General features: G+C 43.9%; 1 long non-coding RNA gene across 4 annotated transcripts in view; it reads right to left on the reverse strand.

The window, feature by feature from the left end:
- The window catches only part of LOC107326319 (uncharacterized), a 138,133-nt gene that overhangs the window by 104,522 nt on the left and 11,895 nt on the right, over positions 1-21,716 (reverse strand). The window contains exon 1 of one of the 4 annotated variants that reach the window (XR_015797556.1): positions 6,539-7,049. The exons of the other annotated variants lie outside the window; for them this stretch is intronic. This is a non-coding gene — a long non-coding RNA (uncharacterized LOC107326319). Of the gene's footprint in view, positions 1-6,538; positions 7,050-21,716 lie in introns of those variants that run through there. 4 annotated transcript variants of the gene reach the window in all.

Raw genomic sequence — 21,716 nt, forward strand, 5'->3', positions numbered from 1 at the left:
CTCTCCCATTCAGTCTGACCACAGACGACTTCAGGCCATCAATCTCAACAAGCTTCTGCTCCACCCTCTGGATCCCAACCTTCCTTGGGCAAAGATTAAAAGATCTGGAGATCATAAGACCTTCACAATAGTCTAACAACTGTACTGCCCTAATTTGGGTTTTGGAATATATGCTACCTTGGCTGTTTATGCCTTTCAACAGGTCCTTTGATTTTGATCACACCTTTTCAGTACCAGCTCCTCTCTGTTTTCCAGAAATTCTCATAGTTTGACTCTAAGTGCCTGCATTGAACTGGATATTGGTTATATATACACACACACACACACACATACACATACACACACACATACATACACACACACACACACATATTCTTTCCACCCAATCTACCCTAAATGCCAGTTAGCAGGCAGATGATAAATAAATAAATGCTCATGCACACAAATTTCAGTCAAGATTACAGAAGTTCAACTTAGTAGAGATGAGAAAACCTGGACAGAGTCATGACTAAGTGATGAACCGCAAAGTCCCTTTCACTTTTAGGATCCCTTGTTGATAGCTATAAAGAGGTCATCTGAGTTTCTCTTCCATTACAGTATCTGCTCTGTCTAAACACAACAACCTTGCTCATCCAACTGGCAGGTTTGTCTTAAGAGCGCGCCACTTTTTATTACTCTGCAAGGATGTGAACACCACTTTTTAAAATGTGTATCTTAAACTTGCTGGAGATAAACCTGGGTTTTTAACTATATAAAATACTAGACTGCAGCTGAATTTGACTCAGCAAAACCACACACAGATTTCTTGCAAGTGGAAAGCTAGCGTCTCTCCTAATAACTTAGCTGAGAGCCAGTCTGGTGCAGTGATGAAGGCATCAGGCTAGTAACCAGGAAACCGTGAGTTCTAGTCCCACCTTAGGCATGAAGCTGGTTGGGTGACCTTGGGCCAGTCCCTCTCTCTCAGCCCTCGGAAGCTGGTAATGGCAAACTACTTCCAAGAACCTTGCCAAGAAAATTGCAGGGACTTGTCCATACAGTCTCCAGGAATCAAAAACTGACTTGCACATAAATAAATAAATAAATAAATAAACAAACAAACAAACCTTAGCTAGCATCTTCTCCATGTCATGTCTCCCTCCATCTGTTCCCCAATCCCCAACCAACACACTCAAAAGTTACCCAAAGGACACCCATTTGGTATACTTTGGTCTAGGGAAGTGTCCAGTGGGTACTTCTGTTTGCTCTGTATAGAGAAGCACCCAACTGTAATAATCCTCATTTGCAACTGGAAGTGGTATAGCCAATATACAGAACCAGAAGCTTCTATTGTGAGATCATTCAACTAAGCCTAGGAGGTCCAGGATGGGTGCTGATCTGATCCTCTTTTCTTTCTTGTGAACACACAGTAGATATGTGAAAAGATGTCAGCTATCTCACCTTCCTAATCCCTCCTTGAAAAAACAACCTCCAGCAGTGGGAAGGTGCTAACATTTGCAACCTGATATTGTAGTAGAGTGTGATCCAGATTCTATCCAGCTAGCTAGATAAATCCAGTATCCTGGGGAAAGGCTAGGGTCCGAAAGAGGCTCTCCAGCTTCCTCATTTGCAAGCAACTCTCAGCAATGCTGAGCTGAGTGCACCTTTCCACTGCAAACTTTACTAAACTTGCACCCAACTCTTTTCAGCTTTTCTCAGCAGCCCAAATGGAAGCCTTTGACACAGCTGTCCTAACCCTGCCTCCGTTCTTCCCTGCACCCAGCGGGGTTCAGATGCAGAGTCAGCGTGAGGACAATCTGCAGCTGCACCACAGTAGAAGTAACATTTCCAGTTGGCCAAATCAGTCAAGTTTCATTCCAAATACACCTGGAGCAGGAAGCTGTCTTCCAAGGTAATTCACCGCCTGAGAAAGTCACAGAAAGATAAGGATATTTGCAAGGAAAGCAGTCTGCCCACTGTGCCTCCTTCGTTCAGGATATTATCACCAACCACAGGTGCTTCTGATCTACGCCTGCATCAGAAAAGGATGGCATGATTATCTCTCCTCTCCTCCCCACAAAGATAAAGCATTGCTTTAATCGCAAAGATAAAGGATTAGTTTAATGGTTGCTGCTGGGGTCCCTTCCAGACATCACTCTGAAAAGGTGAGGACAAAACAAGGAATGACTGATTCATCCTTGCAACAGGGCCCACATCAGCATGAGAACCATGAGCAACTGTTTTCCTGAGTCAGATGCCAACCTGACTGTCAGTGGAACTTCAAAAGGGTTGGATTCAGCCACCAGAAAAGCTAGCTCAACTCTTAACACTGAGGCCTAGCAACTTTGAGTTCCAGCTTTGGTGTAGCATCTGCCTCACAAGTGCTTGGTTAACGGAGCTTAATGTCAGAGGATGTCAGTGGAAACATCCTACACGTTTACCTCTGGGCATCTCAGGGGGCAGGGAAAAAGGTTTCTGCTTGAGATGCCACTAAGGGTAGGCACCACAGAGCTAAATCAAGACACAGAATAGGTTTCAAAGGGTCAACCATCTGATTTCACTTATTATTTATAATATTATTTTTATTATTGTGGCTATTATTGTTATCCACCTCACCTGACATTCAAACACTCAAAGCAACTAACAAAAATAAAGATGATAAAAAAATAACAAGGTTAATACAAATAAAGCCAAAATTAATCAGCAAATCAAGCATTAAGAGAGTTAACAATTACTTAAAATAATTAACAAAGGCTTGGAAATTTGCTTTCTGCTCAGAAAACAACAGGTGCATCACTGGAGTCAGACACAATTCCGAGCATCAGAGAGATGATATAAGTTGTCTTAACATTTTTTTTATCCACCAGGTGCCATTGTTTCTATAGTCAACTTTCAACCATGTCTTCTTTGCTTGCTGAGAGAAAAAGACAGATTCCCAAGGAATTCGACTTCAGATTGCTCCAAACTGATATGTGTTTGGCTTTTGCTTTCAATGTGCAGTTAAGTAATCATTGTAGCTACAGAATTGGGTAAATCAAATCCTATGATACATCTTGCATTTAAGAGTTGGTTTTCTTCTAATGCCTGATGAAGTCCTTAACATCTCCCAAACACTCCTATCACTTTCAGTCCTACATTAGAAGGTTAAACCAAGAGCTGGGAGAGCCAGGTTTATGTCCCCACTCAGCCACAGATGTTTACAGGTAGTCCTCAAGTTACAAACATTCATTCAGCAACTGAAGTTAAGGCGGTGTTGAAAAAATGGTACTTATGCTTGGCTGTTGCAGTGCTCCTGTGGTCACATGATCAAACTTCAGACACTTGGCAGCCCACCAGCACTTATGACCGCACGGGTGCTTCAACGTCCCCCCTCCATCTATCTCTACCTTATCTCTACCTTTTTGGCCACCCTGCCCAGGGAGGCGCTGGAGCTTAAGTAGAGGTCCGAGGCTTTCAGGAATCTCAGCTGACCGCTGCTGCCCTTGGACCTGTACTTCAGCCCAGTGCCATCGAGTGCCACCTCAAGCCCCGTGCTGCAGCCAACCACGCCAAAACCACAGTGCCAAGCCCCAGCTGCTCCCACCTCCATTTCCTCCACAGGGCCTGCTTCCCCCAGCCGACCTCTGCCGTCTTCCTCCCGCAAGGTGTGCCTAGCCTGGCCCTACGTAAGGCAGCTGCTGGCCATGCCAGGCCCCTTTCCAGAGGCCTCCAAATAGTGCACGCTGTTCTTGCAATGCTTCGGAGGGCTCAGAAGCTTTTTGAAGCATCGCAAGAATGGCGTGCGCTATTTGGGGAACGGCACAAGTAGCCTCGGGAAGAGGGCCTGGCATGGCCAGCAGCTGCCTCGTGAAGGGTCAGGCCGGGTACGCCTCGTCAGCAGTGGGAGGAAGAAGGCGGAGGTCAGCTTGGGATGGCAGGGCTGGCAAGGCCACAGGGCCAGTGAGTGCAGGATGGCAGGGTGAGCGGAGCACATGGCGGCAAGGCTGACAGAGGCGGTGGAGTGCAAGGTGGCCAGAAGGGGAGAGATGCGGGCGGGGGAGATAGGCAGGAGTTGAAGAGGAGGCAGTCCCTTACCTTACCAAACCTTGGGGCTGGGAGGGACCAAGCTGGGAGTGGCTTGGATTGGGGTGGGTCCTCGCCTAACAACCAGTGAGATTCAGTTAATAATGGCAACAGGGAGTGCCATCACTAAGTGATGCAGTCACACAGTATCACATTTTACGACTGCATCGCTCAGCAACAGAAATTCCGGTCCCAATTATTGTCGTAACTCGAGGACTACCTGTACTCCCTCAACCCAAGCTACACCACAGGGTTGTTGTTGTGAGGACAAACTGAAGGGAAACGCCCACGGACACCACCATAACCTCCAGAGAAAAGGCAAGGAATAAACGCTATTGCTATTACTCTTCTTATTACAAAGATGAGGATTACGCTGATATTAGTGATAGCACAAAACACTGTAAGAAACAAGGCATGGAAGGAGGAGAACCACCTTAGTCAAAAGTGTCATTAAAATTAGCATGCAGCCAGGAACAAAGCACCAAGCATGCAGAACAGAGTTGCAAGTATGAGAATGAAAAACAATTTGCAGCCCAAAAAGTTTGCAAACAGTGATGTCATTCCTGGCCACCCTCTTTAAAGATCAAACTGTTTAAGAAATACAGGCACGTTCTGCAAAGAAGTAAATGGAAATACATTGCGGATATCTCCATTCATGTAGTACGTTGACCTCCTACTCCCCCAGCTTTGGAGTTAGACTTACACAACAACCCTAGGAGGTAGGTTAGGCTCATGGACTTTCCTCCCAAAAAGGAATGGCCTAGATCAGTGTTGCTTCATGACTGAATTATGATTTTAACCCTGGGTCTTCCTAATCTGATATTAACCACTTTACCGTCATGATTATCACTCTAGAGCAGTGTTTCTCAACCTTGGCCACTTGAAGATGGGTGGACTTCAAATCTTCAAATGGCCAAGGTTGAGAAACACTGCTCTAGAGGCACTTTCCAAGCTTCCTGGGTCAAACCAATGGCTTCTCCAACCCAGGAGCTTAGCTACTGTAAGGGCAGGAAACCTAGAGCCCTGCATATCATTTGGACTTCAGCATCCATGATCCCGGCCCTCCTGGGGGGAGCTGAGAGCCAAACCACCTGGACTGGCAGCAGCTCTGCCATGCCTTCCCACAGAAGCTTCCAACCTTGCCATCTTCTATCGTTCAAACGCCCAGTTGGCATCAGATGAGGGACATGTTCTGTCTCATCTCTCTGCAAATACTGAAATACTTCAAGGGCTCAAAATTAGGTAAACCAGGGACAAAACTTGCAGGACAGAGATAACGCTCATGTTCTTTTCTCATTTGAGCCCCAAAACGTCACAGCAAGATAGTGTTTCGCAACCAAGCTTTTAGCCCTTGACGAGCAGACCGTAGATCTGTTTGGGGCAGGGGAAGCGACAGCGGTGATCTGGAAAAATCAGAAGTTCTTTGGGGTTTCAACTGGAGGTGCCGGCTGAATTGAATCTGAAGCTTTCTGCTCTATCCAGGAGCCGTAATTCCTTCGATTTGGCAGCTGAAACGGTAGAAACGTGTGTTCATGGAGGACTGATCAGCTACGCAAGACAACACAGAAAGGGCAGCACAGATAAGATCAGCTGTTAGTCCCAAATTCCCTGGCGTTACCGTGAGCATATTTTCACTGGTGCAGCAAAATCTCCATGGTATTTCAACCGAGTTAGATTGCTCAAGATTTTACAATTGCACAGGCACTTTTTTTGCTCAAAAGCCTCCCAAAAAGGAATGGCCTAGAATGTTTGTTCCACTAGATCACTAGAGACAGTCTGATATTTGACCAAGTGCAATGCACAATTTAGGATGCTCAGTAAACATTGCTTGGGCTACAGGCCAGTAACCAGTTTAGGAAGGGCCTTTTATATGTCCCCTGAGGACCTTTGCTGGTCTAATCAGACCAACCTTCTCCAGTCAAAATGCACCTCCAAGTGTCCTGGGATTACAATCGCCATCATCCAACTCTAGCTTTCCCTCGACTGTGAGTGATGGGAGTGGCAGCCCTTGTCGTATCTGGACTCCAAACTCTGAAGGGGAATGCTCGAGTCAGTAAGACTGGCTTAGAGAGGACAGTTCAAAACATCAGTTCACATTCATGCAACATACCATGACGGATCCAACATCTGTCATACACCCCCCGCCTTTCTCCTACCTGTTCTTTTCTAATTATTGACAGCATTGGAAACGTAATGACAGCACTTTACTGGCCTCTACCTCAGCTTGGAAGCCAGAGAGCATACCTGGATGGGAAATCAGCAGGAAATCCCATGGCTATCGAGTACACTAGAAAGTCAAAAAGAAAGACACGAGAAGGCAATGGCAAACCAATTCCACAAGATTGCCAAGAAAATTACACAGGCACGTCCATCAACTTCCAGGACTCAACTCAAAGAAGACTTTATTGTTTACTGCCTCAAAAAGGTATAAAAGCCTCTGAAAGAGATTTGGGATCTCTTGGTGGTCTCTTATCCAAATCTGAGCCAAGACTAACCTTACCTTTTTCAGCCCAGCCAAGATCAGCTAGGTCATTAATCCCTACGGATCCAAAAGGTCTGTCCAGAGATGGGTGTGTGTGTTTCCATCAGGCTGGGCTCCGCCGTGTTTTTCAAGTCAGGCTTGCCCCCAACCTTACCTGCTCCCCCAAAATGGGTCCAAACGTTATAGCCCCCTGGCCACCTGTTCCTATCCCAAGAAACATATTTAGAGAGGTTGGTGGCCTCTGGGCCCCATCCCCTCCTGGCTCTTCATGCCTCTTGACCGCAGCTGATCGTAAACAGCAAAGATGGGGCGGAAAAGAGTAGGACTACTGCAGGATGATGTCACTGCTTTCTCTCCGGTGGATCCCCCCTCTTTAAAAAAAAAAAGAGTGGGATTTCGGCACACAGGATGCGTCCAGCAGGATGCAGCCTGCAAGCTTTCTCCAGAACCGGAAAAGCTGATCTCACCGAGCCCTGCCAGCATTTTCAGCAAGTCCCTGAGCCCTGCCAGCAAAGCCTTCATTCCCTTCTCTTAGCCGCCCACCCCATCTCAGCCCCCCTCGGCCACCCCGAGCCCAGCGGTCAGGCAGCTGTCAAACATCCGAGGTCCACCAAACTATGTGGGAACTGGTAACTGGCCTTCAGCATCCAGGCTGCCAGCAAAAAGCAGCTGGTCCCCCGTCCCCCCCACAGCACGCCTCTTCCCTCAATGAGATCATTCTTGCTATTAATAGCACCCAGGAGGCTCTTCCTGTTCTTTCGTGGGAAATAAGAGGAAACAGAGCAGCAGGCCAGGCCCCGATGTGATTTTTACAGGAAATGTTAGCTCAGCTTCCAGTCCAGCTGGGATATTTAGGAAAGGGAGAGGCTGGCGGCTCTCATCAGTTTGTAAGATGTATTTTCTTGGCAGCAAGTCTCCCAGCTTGTGTGCTTGCCTGCAGTGACCGGGAATCGCCTTCGGGTGAGCCAAGTGGGTTTTGCGCCCAGGCAAAGAATGCTCTGCGTTAAATGGGAAAGAAAGCAGAAAGCGAAGGTAAGGAAGCCTAGTTGTGCTCTCCTACCAGCAAATTCAACGGGCACACAGACACACACATACCAGCTGGACTAAGCCACGTTTTGGCCTGGTTTTGCATTCATGTGCAGGTTTGAGCAAGCCACTATGGTCTCTAAACCATGGATTCTGCCTTGGTGCAACATGGGAAGCCAGCCACTGTGGCCCGCTCAACAAACCACAGTTAATGCCAGCCATGGCTTTGCACAATCCTGGGACCCAGTTACTCTCTACGAGCGTGTTTCTCAACCTCCGCAACTTTAAGATGTGTGGACTCCAACTCCCAGAATTCTCCAGGTTCAAACCGAAGACACCCCCCCCCGCAAGACCACATATGCTCCCCAGGTGCCCCCCACCAATATCCGGAATCAACCTCTTAAGAGCTCCTTCAAACATTGTCCCCGAACGCACTTTTTAATGCAACCAAAGGGGAAGTAATTATATTAACTGTAGTTAATTTGAATTAACCGGGCACAGTGCCATAACAGACACATCGGAGTTAAGGAGGTGCGCCAACCGGGCACCCGTATCCAGCCCAAAGCACCTTTCCGGCTTCAGATCGGAAGCAGCACACATGCTAAGGTCCATCTGTCTTGGCAACAACCCTGAACTGGTCTGCTGCTACTTTACTGGAAGCTTTCTTGATTTCCCAGTCTAGCCTACAGTCTACAGATGAGTAAAATAGCCATCTGAGCTCCTTTTTGTCAAGCAACTTCCTCCATTTCCTATTCAGCAGCCTGATCCCCAGAATTAAACTTCCGAAGACCCTACTCTCCTGTCTACAGAACAGTGTTTCTCAACCTTGGGAACTTTAAGTTGCGTGGACTTCAACTCCCAGAATTCCCCAGCCAGCCATGGGAATTCTGGGAGTTGAAGTCCACGCAACTTAAAGTTCCCAAGGTTGAGAAACACTGCTATAGAGAGATTTTTCTTTATTACGGCCTGGAGGCGTAATATACAATAAATATTTATATCAGATATATACAGAAACACACGTGCCTAAAATCTACAGATATAATAAAAACGTAAGCACAATTTACATTTGTGCAAAGTACAATGCACTGACATAAAAAAACCCAGAGAGCTGATAGTGTCAACCACCAATTCTTCAACTGCAAGTAAGACAAACAGAAGAAACAGAAGCACAAAATCACACAATCTGGGAGGAAACATCAGAGTCCTGACCAGACTGAAGACGCAACCAATATTTATTTCATTTATTTATCTGTTTATATGCCGCCCATCTCCCCAGAGGGTGACTGAAATCCTCTTCGTACTCTCTAGCAGGGAATTTTTTCAGAATGGGATAAATAGAAAGATAGGGCAATGGCTCAAGACTGTGGGATTAGATATGAGGTTTACTCTAGTTTGAAAATCAATATCCTAGATATACTGCTTAAGAAGGCTTCTAGCATTCCTAGATCAATACCTATCTACCGAAGTTGTCATCACCCACCAAGAACACACAGAACCATCTTCAGCAACTTCACCCAACCCTCTCAATTATTGGCAGACAACGGTGGTGCTCCAAATGTTAGTTTGAAAGCACCACCACCACCAGTTTGACACTTGGGGACTCCGTGCACACAACAAACAATTAATTTTCTTGACAACTTTATGGAAATGATTTGTCACGGACTTCTATGATTTATTTACTCCTTTATTTAGACTCTCCAGGCAAGCAATGAAAATGCTGTGATCTACTCTGTATATTTCCAATTGTTACCCACAAGTTTAAATTAAAGGAGGAAGAAGAGGAGGAAATATTTCACTAAATGAATACTGTAAAGAAGACCTGAAACCATTCTGGATACAGTATTCAAAATGATGTATTAATCTCATGGACCGGTGATTAATTTTCAAACGAAGAGGCCGGCTGATTAATTTGCTAACCAATTTCCTTTAATTACTTAATTAGCCAATTAATTGACCAAGTAGTAAAGTACTTCAGAACCTCAATGCAAATTCATGTATATGTCATTCACAATCTCACACTGATAGTTTGTTAATTTGGCAGCTTATTATGTATTATGGAAAGTAATACCAGCTGGATTCCATCTGAAATTTATTTTCTTCACCAAACTGAAAGACCTGAAATAAACTGAATCTCGCTGAATATTCTGCTCAGTTGCAACTAACCTCTATAACCCCTTTAAACATTAGTAGCCTGTTTAGTGGAAAGACTGATTTTCCAAAAATAAATCTGTAATATAAATAACAAACATCCAAAGTCTTCTTCTGAAACTCCCAAGAAATCTTATTTGCAGGGTTGATGCAAAGATCACCAGGTATTTATGTAAAGGATGACAATTTTGCCAGTGACAACTTTCCTTAAACCTAGCTAGCTTGGTTTCCTTAAACCTAGCTTGTGATATCAGAATCATAAACCATGATTTTGAAGTCAGTTTGCTTTGAAACCAACCAGTTACTGTAAAGCCAAATTTCCTGATCCAAATTACTTAAACTTGCTTTATAGGAAACTAAAAGTGTGCCAAGGGCGTGCCCACACACACATCAGCCATCAATTTGGATAGGAGAAAGTACACAAGAGAAGTTCACTATAGCTATTCATTGCTTGAACACGGCACACTACACCATGGTTTATTTTGCCACACAAGCCAGGCAGTGAACCACGAGTGGAGGACAATCACTGCCATCCTGTTCTGTGTTTATCTCTTTGGACCTTCTGATTTGCAACCCAAGAATCTCCAACTATAATCTAGTATTTGTATCTCGTAAATTCTCCAATTCCTTAAAAAATATGTATCTCGGGGGACAGGGAAGAAGAAATCTTTCTCTACACACATCTTTATGAGAACATTCTGCTTACTGAACATCAATGCCAAACACACATCTAGATTTAAATCAATTCAGGGCTTCTGGTCAGACATGGCCAACTCACATACTCACAAAGGACAGGCGGAGAAATCATGATGACCTTGCTAACGTACAGAAAGAGCTCAGAGCTGTAAAGTTGGATGGTCCCTTACAACATATTCCCAGCTGGGGATGGGGGAGCAGAATGGACATGCTGCAATGGGGAGGAAGGAAGAAAGGGGGCAGAGTGTACCAATCTTGCCCTATTTGTACCATAAAATCACTGCAGCTGAAACCTAGTCTAACCAAAATGTTGCAGGGTCCCTTTCGGCCAAAGCACAGCCATTCCAAAACAATGCAGCAAAACTTCCAAAGTCTGTTGGTCTGTTCCACGTTTGAAACAAAACTTAGGTTTCATTTCATGCATCCCCCTCAATAGAAACCGAGCAGCATCTAGGTAATCCTGGTTCACACTATGACTCCAATGACAGAACAAAGAATTTGCACAGTCATCAAAGGCAGCATCTTCAATAAAACACAGAATTACGAGTCTTAATTTACCGCTTTTGCCAAATAGTGATCAAGATCTAGATTAGGGTGGGACAAAAGGGTTTGGCCGCTGAATCATTGTTTGTAGGGCTTCAACGTTTGCCAATCGCTGGTAGGAAATTCTTCTCACAAGCAGAGCGTGCTATTTTAAGCCGCTTGATTAAAAAGCAAAACAAATAAAAAAGACAAGGCAGCGTATTTTACTGGAAACCCCACTGTGAGACTTTTCCACATGAACAAAGATTAATAATACACAAAAACTGACTTTACAATGGGAGAGTTAATTATCAACAAGACAATTATCTCCCAAGACACTGGCCTGCTTCTCTTCTGGCTTTACAGAAGTGCAAGATTTCCAACTGAATAAATGCAAAAAAATGAGTTTAAGTTTTCCATGGCCAGCAAGAATAATAAAATACTGGAAACTATAAACTAAATAAAAATGGAGGAAATACCTCAAGAGAATGGCTACAACTTTCTAGAGATAGTGCATTTGGAACCTATTGTTCTGTGCTATTTTTGTGTAACGCTACTTCTCAAAGTTGCATACAAAATAAATAACCAAAGACACAAAGATCAGAGAGAACTAAGATCAGGTAAAGAATGAGAGAACATCTGATTCCATCTAACATGTAACCTCCTAGCCAAAAATCCAAACCAAATGAAACAGGAAGTTTCTAAGGAATTAATGTCCCCCAGCTGGTGTTCTCCAAATGTGTGTGACATCCAACTCTCCTTATCTACTGCCATCATCCATTCCATGCTTGCTGGGGGACAGGGACATTGCAGTCCAACACATCTGAAGACAGCCCCGTGGAAAAGGCCAAAGCAGAGTTTTGGAACTCAAATTACTGACAAGCATATAAGCTGGCAATAAGGAAGTAAATCAGGGAGGCTCGCAAGCATCTCCATTAGTGACCACCAGACTCCTTATCCCATTCTAGGTTTTTGTTTTGTTTTTAAAAACCTCTTAAATAATAACAAAGCGCCAGTTTCTAGCACCATATCCACCAAAGCTCTGTAGCCCTGCAAAGATTCTCCTGGCATGGTGCAGAACCACTTAGGAGCTGAGCTTGCTTTCTGCTAAAGTGGGGGAGGGGGGGCAGGGGGGAGGGGCAGGTGTTAAAGAAGTAAAATGGGTCTCTAAACCTCTGCAAGGCTTGAAGCACCCACTCTGCTCCTAAAATTCCACCCTTCCCAATATGAAAGAGCCCAAATGTCTGAGCTCATCCATTCTGGGTGGCTGTGGGAAATTACATAAAAGGAAGGTGATGCGCCATGAACAATCCTGGGCTGCACTCTACTGCTGTGATGGAATGGAATTATGAAGGCCAGGCTCAGGGAGATAAGCGTGTTCTTAGTTCACCAGAGGAGCGTGGGAAGTTCAAGGGGATGAGGCTGGCACCTCCCTGAGGAATTCATGATGTTGTGGCTGGCTGGCTTGGGAGCTAGGGTTCAGTCTGGGGAGATTTTCTGTCTAGAGGTTGTAGCTAATAAACACAGTAGAACTGAATTTGCATTGTCTCTTGGAGTTCTTTGGGCTAGCCAGCCAGCCACAACATCGTGAATTCCTCAGGGAGATGCCAGCCTCATCCCTCTGAACTTCCCACGCTCCTCCGGTGAACTAAGAACACGCTTATCTCCCTGAGCCTGGCCTTCATAATTCCATTCCATCACATCTACAAAGCAATTTTATGATCTGTGAAAATTGCCACAATAACAATGTTTCCTCTGGCTTCCAACTCTGGTATCAAGCTACAGGTAATCCTGTAGCTGCCCAGAGTCACTGGCCTGAGATCGGCGGCTATATAAATAGAATAAATAAATAAAATAAATAAATAATCCTCACTTAACGACCACAACTGGGACCTGCAACTCCATCGCTACGCAACGCAATTGTTAAGCAAGATATCACATGATTGTGACTGGCTAATGACCTCACTTCCAATGCCGTTGTTAAGCGAGACATCACATGACTGTAGCTTACTGCCAGCTTGTCGGAAGCCAGCTGTGAAGTGTGCAAATGCGACCACATGACCATGGGACACTGTGACCATCATAAACGCCCACCATGTTGCCAACCACCTGAATCTCGATCACGTAACCATGGGGACACTGCAACAGTTGTGTGAGGACTGACTGTAAAGTTACTTTTTCAGTGCCATCGTAACTTCGAATGGTCGCTAAACAGGACTGTCGTTAAGCAAGGACTACCTGTAGATTTGAACAACCAGAGTCTGTGCTGCTGGGTATGGCAGCATCTCAGACTAGCCAATACTGTTATAACTGCCACATTTGCCCAGCCACTAAAGTGACTCTCCAAACTTCTTCGCCCCAAGGTCAGGCTGGGGTTGGTGATGCAGTCTTACCATCTCACTCCTTGCCCAGAAACGGTCAAGGGGGAGGCAATTAAAAGGGAAGAAAACTTGGTTAGAAAACTCTGTGTTTTCAGTTAACTCTTTTATCTTCCATGCTACTGCTCAGCCTGTTTTTGCTGGAAGGGCCTCAGCCCACGGCAGCCCCTAAACCGTCACCTGAAACTTGCATTTCTGCTGCCAAAAATGTGTGAGGATGAGAAGCCGAGCAAACCATAGCTGGGTTTATACACTGTGCAATAATTATTTAGCTAATCACAGGGCATGTTGTGTTTCTCAACCCAATGGCTTATATTTGCCTGTCTGCTCCTCTGAAGCATCAGGAAGACAGAGACGAGATCAAGGCAGGGGAGTCGAGAGATGAAGAGAAACTTGTGGCAAAAGCCAACCAGTGGCAGCCTAGCATGTAATTACTCTGCACAAGAAAAATAACCTCTTCTCAGTAGGTTTTCCATTTTAAGATAGAACAAAATGACCACACATAAATACGGGGGGCTCAGGTTCAAAGGCAGAGACCACAAAATGCAGCAGATCCTCCTTTTGCCCAGAATATCTAAAGCAGAAGGAGGCTCTTTGTTAAAACGGGCACCGGTCACCTAAGGCGATCACCCACGTGGTAGCAATACATGACTTTATTTTTTTAAAGCGGAATTTACAAACCCCTTTCGTAAGGATCATAATCCATTTTGAGCAAAGGGTAAACAATGAGCCTGCAAACAGAAACCCCTCTGGCACCCTTCCAATGCCTTCCCTTCTTTTATTATAGATCTTTTTCATTAAAAATAAACAGGAAGGTGGAACACTGCAAAGCAAGAGTGTCAGCTCCTAAAAACCATCTATTTCTACGGATAGTTCTAGGTCCACCTGAAGTGCATGAAATACCCTTAAGGAAAAAAATGTATACTGTGGTGCTTTATCTGGAGTAGTAAACAGCAGAGCTGTACATCCACTGAACATCATTTGGAAGAATTGCTCCGGGGCTTGAGAGCACAAACTCAACACCTTTCTACTATTCATTAAAGCAGCCTCTTTTTTTCAGGCCACAGAAAAGCTGCAGCTGCTTTAAAAGGTGGATTTATTAAGATTAGTGTAAGTCTAACGCAACTCTAGTAAGAAGGGAATGAGAAGAAACAGCCTCACTTGTTTGCCTTGAGCCAACTGAGTGCTTTGCAAATGGCTGCAACTTTGCAAGCTATTTTGTGTGAGCACCCACAACTGCCCAAATGCAACCCCACCGCCCCCAAAACTTGCTTCCTTCTGGTGCAGAGTCAGACTAAGGAAATAAAGTCTCAGTTGCAGTTCTGGCATGCCAGAAAATAAGAGGCATAAAATTTGCAAGACTTCCTGCTGGGTAGAGAATAGGCAGGATTGCATTTGAAAGCGGTAGACTTTTTCAGCAGTGTCAATATTATGGACTGCAAACAACAGAAGAGGCAAAAAAGGGAGGAATTTTCCAAAATCAAGCTTTCCCCAGCTGGCACCCTCCAGAAATGCTTCAGGTATGGGCATCCCATCGATGAAGATTGGACTTAGATCTTTTCTGCCTCAAGGACCCTTTGCGATTGATAATATTGACCTGACTCTTTTAGTACGGCTACAAAGTGTTAAGAGATGTATTAATTTAGGTGCAGACCTTTGAACGCTCCAAAAGCATTACAATCCGTGCAAAGCATTACTGGGGGAACCCACTGTGAATCAGAATCGCCAGGGATGTCACATAGTCTGAGCCAAGAACAAATCAGACTTCATTATCACAAAAAAATTACTTTGAGGGCTGGGACTGAAACTGGAAACATACTAAGTGATTAGCAGAAAGAACTTGCTGCTTTTCTTCCACCATCACGTAACCACTAAAGTTCTAAATACTAGGGAATAAGAGTGCAGACCCTTCTGGCTAAGAAGATTATCTTCCAAGGGAGCTGAAGGTTTGGAACATGTAATAAGAGGAGGCTTTGTACTCTGAGACAGAGCGGATGGTTCTTTCGTGCAGTTTTGCAAGCCTCCAATGATACAGATACAACAAGACAGCCAGTTAACCTAGAGTAGTGTTTCTCAACCTTGGCGGGTTTCAGAGATGTGGACTTCAACTCCCAGAATTCCCCAGCCGGCAAGGCCGGCTGGGGAATTCTGGGAGTTGAAGTCCACACCTCTGAAACCCGCCAAGGTTGAGAAACACTGACCTAGAGCGTCTTGAAGAGCAAGGTACATCGTGAAGAAAGTTATGTTCACTAAGCAATGTAAACTCCAGGGAGATGCTGTAAATCAGGGCCTGCAACAAATGCATCCGTTAACATAAATATAATAGCCTGTTTAACTGCATTTGCACAAAGAGAATAACTCGGATACAGAGCTAACCCAGTTTCTGCACTCCTACAATATGCTGAAACATAAGCTAACCAAACTAGCTGGTTTTGCACAAAAAGGTAAGCTACACAAAACTAACCCAGATTAAAACTAACCAAGCTGAGCAGGTTCTGCAGACGCAGGAATTAGTTTTGTAAACTGGTACAAGCAAAGCCACAGAACTATTGCATTCACACGTTACTTTTAGGTCCACCCAGCTTAATGTTTACAGAATCTGGAGTGGCTTTCTCCAAGTACACATGTGCCCTCAACCCAACTTATGCAACCAACATGCCAACAGCTCCCTCCAAGAAGAAAAAAGCAAGGGACAAATACAAATACTGTCCTGGGACATGAAGCTATCTTAAGAACCAAAGCACGCTCTTGCATCACCATGGAAAAATTCTATAAAATAGGAACAAGTGTTACCAGAAATCTCATGCTTAAGATAGAAAGAAGACGTTGACGTTTAAGAGACTGACAACAAATTCCAATGAAAAGCCCAAAGATTGCATCAGAGGTTGGCATCCCTAAGTACAGGTAGTCCTTGACCTACAACCACAATTGGGTTTGGAACTTCCATTACTAAGCCATGCAGTCATTAAGTGAGTCATGCCCAATTTTATTAACTTTTTGCTGCAGTCATTAAGCGAATCACATGGTTGTTAAGTGAATCTGGCTCCCCCACTGACTTTGCTTGTCGGAAGCCCCCTGGGAAGGTTGCAAATGGTGATCACGTGACCCCGGGATGATACAACTGTCATACATATATGCTGGTTGCCAAGCGCCCAAAATCTGATCATGTGACCACAGGGATGCTCCAACGGTCATAACTGCAAGGACTGGTCATAAATCATTTTTTCAGCACCATTGTAATTTCGAACGGTTGTTTTTAAAAAATGGTCGTAAGTTGAGGACCACCTGTACTTATTAATGCCCATATACCACAAAGTGGCCCAGAGGTGATCTCAAAGTCCTATCTCTTTCCTCTATTCTTCCTCTGCCCCTTCCAGCAAGCTACCAGTGAAGACAGCAAGGAACAAGAGCAGTAGTTTCCTCTCCTTCTGAAAGCATGCTCTATTAGGCCCAAAAGAAGAGACCCATAAGTGGACAACTGCAGCATCAGCAAAAAGGAAGCATCTGGTACTAGGAAGGGAAATCTTCACGGGCATCTCACTTTCCTGGAACCACGTTCCACCCTGAATGATGTAATTATAGGGGGAAAAAAATCAAGCTATGTTCCATAAAGATTCTGGACAGGAAAATATTAGGAAATTTGGGACTAGCCTGAGGTTAGCTGAAATACAACACATACAATATATACTTTAACAGGAAAAGTATGACTGGAGGGAATTCCAAAAATAGATGAATGGGGAATGTACATGATCAGGGGCCAAGGATGCTGTCTAACTAATGAAAGGAGAAAAAATACAGACCAGGTGAGAAAAGGAACACATTGGAATAAATGGAAGGGATGAAGGAACTCATTCTTTGGCACTGCAGAGTAGCCTCCTCTGAAGCCATCTCAGGCCCGATGGACCATTTTGTTGTAGGAACCTACCTGAGCATAACCAACTTTAATTACAGCAGCTCTTTTCATTGGAAAGCATTTTCTTTGCCTTCACAGCTGCTTTATGGTCCAGTCAAGACCAGGATGGTCACTGACAACATTCCTACAAGACACAGAACTCAGTTACTGAATTAACCAAAACCACAGCCAGCATGTTCCTGATTAATCTTTTTTATTTCATCCTTCCTCTTTCAGTTAACTCTGCAACATCTTTTTTTTTTTTTTTGAGAAAAGTATACCATAGACATTTTAAAGAAATTCGGGTGGAAATGCAGGATATGAATCTAATGAATGAATAAATAGTAGGCTGGATCCAGGCTTAACTGTACTCAGAATGAATTCAAAAATATTTAAATTAGTAAAGCAATGATTGTACTCAGTCTACCTATGTCTATACTCTAAGCCAATAAGAAGAATTTTAGTGAAATTTGCTAATTTTGAAGAAAACCCTATAGAAAAAGAGTGTGATTATTTCCCAAGACCAGAACAATGAAGCAGAAGCACAGAGGGACTCTTATATTTTATTCAGTAATTGTCTCAGCCAGAGGTCCCCAAACTGTGTACCTTGGTGGCCTGGAGTGCCATGACAAACTAACAGTCCTGTTTATCACGTAGTAAAATAGCCCACAGCAACCCTGTGAGGTTTACTGCAGTACGCAGTCTGGAAACCACAAGTCTAAGCTATAAAACCATGGCTGAATTCACACGTTACATGGGTTTGGCAGTTTTGGATTCGCATGTCATGTAAAACAAACAGTCTGGCTTATAAACCACAGTTTATGGGTTAGAGTGTTGCAAAAACGCAAGCAAATGTGGCTTAATACACCTTGGCTAAACCAACTATGCCTTAGCATGAACTATCTTCTCAAGGCTGCTGGCAGCTGTAGTAGAGAATATGAAATACAGAAAACGTGGGGACGTTGTTGAAAGCTTGGTCCGGGTCAGCAAAAACATGTGCCGAGATAGATCAAACAGCTAAAACCCAAAGTTATCGAAAAACAAAACAAAACAAAAAAAATCAGACTTGAAGGGCATCATGCAAGCTTTTAAAACAAAGCTTTCTGTAAAGCAAAGAGCCAAAACTGATCTGAGAGCTAAGTACCCCCACTGTATATATTTGGGCTTGCCACTGAAAAGGCCCCTCTCTCTACCACTTCTCAGTTTCCCCACCCCAGTGATGGGCCTATAAGGAGGGCCTATTCTGAGGTGTAAGGAATAAGACGCAGCACCAATACTATTAGTGGAACAGGCACTCCCTCAATATGCCAACTTCTTTAAGTAACAATATGAAGTAACAGAAACATAACCTCACTCAAACCTAGCTTCTTAAGCATGCTTCCCAAAATTGCTAGACTGGGGAAAAAGAATTAGGCTACTAATAGTCTAAAGGCCTACATTCCATCCTGACCAGGAGGAGATGCAATTAATCTTTTCACTGCCAGCTGACTGAATTGCCACAACAATCACAGAAGAAGACATCCATCTGTTCCTCCTTGCTATCCTGCTTGCTAGCCGTGCAATCTTCACCTGAGGTATCCCATGAGATGTGGACACAAAGTTCTTAAGCCACTGGCCGGCTCCTTCAAAGTCATGTTCAGTGGAGTCTGGCACCACCAACAATCAGAAGACCAAGAAAATGACGAGGAAGAGAATATTCCAATAATTATTTCCGTTGCTAAAATAAAACTAATGCAGAATCACCAATTGCCAGGGTTAGGTCTACTTGCCTTGTTAATACAGATGACATCTCCACGCATGGCTTCCATTTTTAGAATATCTCAGCCATCAATTCCTGAGAGAACAGGCCCAAAGTATTCTTCAGTTTGGAAACCCTGACTGATCCTCAGTTTATTGACATGAACAGGAAGACCAGGATGCTGACGTTTAAAACACAAGAGGACTTGCAAGAGAAATGCACGTAGTCTGGTGTTTAAGGCTTCAGAGCAATTGTGACAAATTTTTATTGCAGAGATAATGTAAGCCCTGGAAAAACTCTGCATAGGAACACCCCATTTCCTCTCCCCACCTTCCTTTGAAGAGGATTTTGGTTCTCATTGTTTTCTCATGGCCAGAGCCCTTTAAAACCATCAAGAAGTTAAATCTTCCAAGAAGCTCTGTGCTGGCCAAGCAAAAAGTAAAAATCATCATCATCGTCAAATAAAATAATAGGGCATGCAATTTATCCAGCGTTCAACTTTAATGACCTCCTCCCAAGATTCATGGTTCGAGGCTGCAATGGGACCAATTTCACACCAGACATTTCTGGAGGTGATTTCTGCCAATGGAATGGGGCTTGGAACAAACTCCAGATCCCCACATGGAAACACATTCCGTGGGCAATCGCAGTTTCTTGGAAAAATCTACTGGGCTGAGGCAAGCCAACATATTTGCTTGCTATCCATCTCAAAATACTACGTCCAAGAACAGATGCCTACCATGTCCTGACTGTTAGATGTCTCCTGCAATCCTCTGATACTTGAAGAGACCAATATTGTTAAGTTTCTCTAACCAATAAAGCCTTGCTATCTGTAACGCCTATATGGCCTTGTGAAGGCTGGCGGACCTTCCACTCAGTCTATATAAAGGATCTCACCCAAGATGACTTTAGGGACAGTCTCAGTTTCAAAACACGGGGATATACACGAGGGAGCCAGCACATACTAACTGATCTGGCCCAGGAAGAGCTGAGATCTTCCAAATGCCTAAAGACAGATCTAATTTGTTATTTACACACATGAATGAGATGCCAACCAAATGGCAGGACTAGGCTTAAAATCACAGCTGCAGCTTTGCCCCATCCTTACTTGCCTCTTTCTTGTTTCACTTGCAACATTAACCCAGGGACCTCTGGTTTATTTTCCCCAACGTATGAACGTAAGCACTGCCCTGCTGGATCAGGCCTCTGGCCCATCTAATCCAGCTGTCTGGCCTTTCAGCAGCCAACCAACTGTACCAGGAAACTGATGATTCTTCCAGTAGATGGCCTTCAGAGGCAGCCCCACAGCCATCGATCCCCATGATTTCCATGAAATGGTCCAACCCGTTTCTGAAGCCAGCCAAGCTGATAGCCAGCACATCTCGTGGTACTGAATTCCAAAGCTGAGGTACACATTGTGCAAAAAAAATATTTCCTTTTGTCTATCCTGCTTCTTCCAATTTCTTTGGGTGACCTCTGGTTTTAGTATTTTGGGAAGGGAAAAACAGCTTCTCCTTGTCCACTTTATTCACACCCTGCATAATTGTACAGCTCAGTCATGCCTCCTCTCATTCACCTCCTTTCTAGATTAAAACGCCTCAAATTTTGCAACCTTACCTCATAGAGAAGCTGCTTCAGCCCCTTGATCATCCAAGTTGCCCTCCTCTGAACCTCCTCTAGCACCACAATATCCTTTTGGAGATGCAGTGATCAGAACTGCACACCATATTCCAGATGCAGACGCACCATTTATTTATATAAGGGCATTAACAGGCAGTAGCCAATGATTATTCCAACACTCTTTATCTTTGGGATAGCAGAGAAAAATCCTATGTCTACTACAATGACCTTGAACAGTTTCAGACTACAATTTCCATTGTACTTGCCATTCGGCATGGAAATTGTACTCTACATTCTCTGAGAAGGGTGGGAATTGCAACTCCAGTTCTACCACTGTGGAATTCTAAGGCAGAGTTTTTATGTTATACGGAATGACTTGAAGGTATTCCAGGAACTGGTTCCAAGAGACACTGGTTTTGTGAATGCTGCATCCATTTAATTTCACTAACCAAACAAGAGCCCCATCCATAAATGAAAAGAAAACGTTGGCAGATGTCTTCTCAGATGTCCCACTGAAACAACTGTCGGGGAGAAAAAAAATACTAAAAGACAATTGGACAGAAAGTCACACAGAATGTAAGCTTTTATGCGAAAAAGCAGGAAAGATCTTATTGATTTTCCCTTCAATGCTTCTTTATGAAATAGGATATTCCACATCTACTGCAACCAAAGCCAAATGTCACACTGACACAATTACTTTTTTTTTTTTTAGCATGTCGCACTTCAGGCACTGATGAAAGATGTTGCCAAATACAAGGTCACGTCCCCATTAATATTTAAAATAGAAGGGAAATAATTATAGTTTATTTCAAAAATTGTTTTTCCAGTAAGAAGAAATGTTTGTTCCTTGCTATCCCATTCAGTAAACCCATATTTCAATTCCCAGCTTCTGCTCAGCTTCTATTTATTTATCTGTTTGCTTGATTTTTATGCCACCCACTTCTTGAAGGCTCTAGGCAGCCAACAACTGAAGCTAAAAATTGCTTTGCTCTTCTTATGGCCAAGTTGAAAGTGAAAAGGTATTTGGTATAATTGCAGCTGTTGTAACAAAATACAATTTATTACATCCCACGTCTGCCAACATCAATGCCCCCCTGCAGTTTCTCTGCTAGGAGGCCATACTTAATATGGTAAGATGTGTCCTTCCTTGCTTTTGGGCTTACACCCCAGTTTTCC

This window comes from Python bivittatus, unplaced genomic scaffold, assembly GCF_059951505.1.
Source record: "Python bivittatus isolate LINGU-HERP-01145 unplaced genomic scaffold, Pbiv_v1 ctg000590_np1212, whole genome shotgun sequence".
In the NCBI taxonomy this organism is placed as follows: domain Eukaryota; kingdom Metazoa; phylum Chordata; class Lepidosauria; order Squamata; family Pythonidae; genus Python; species Python bivittatus.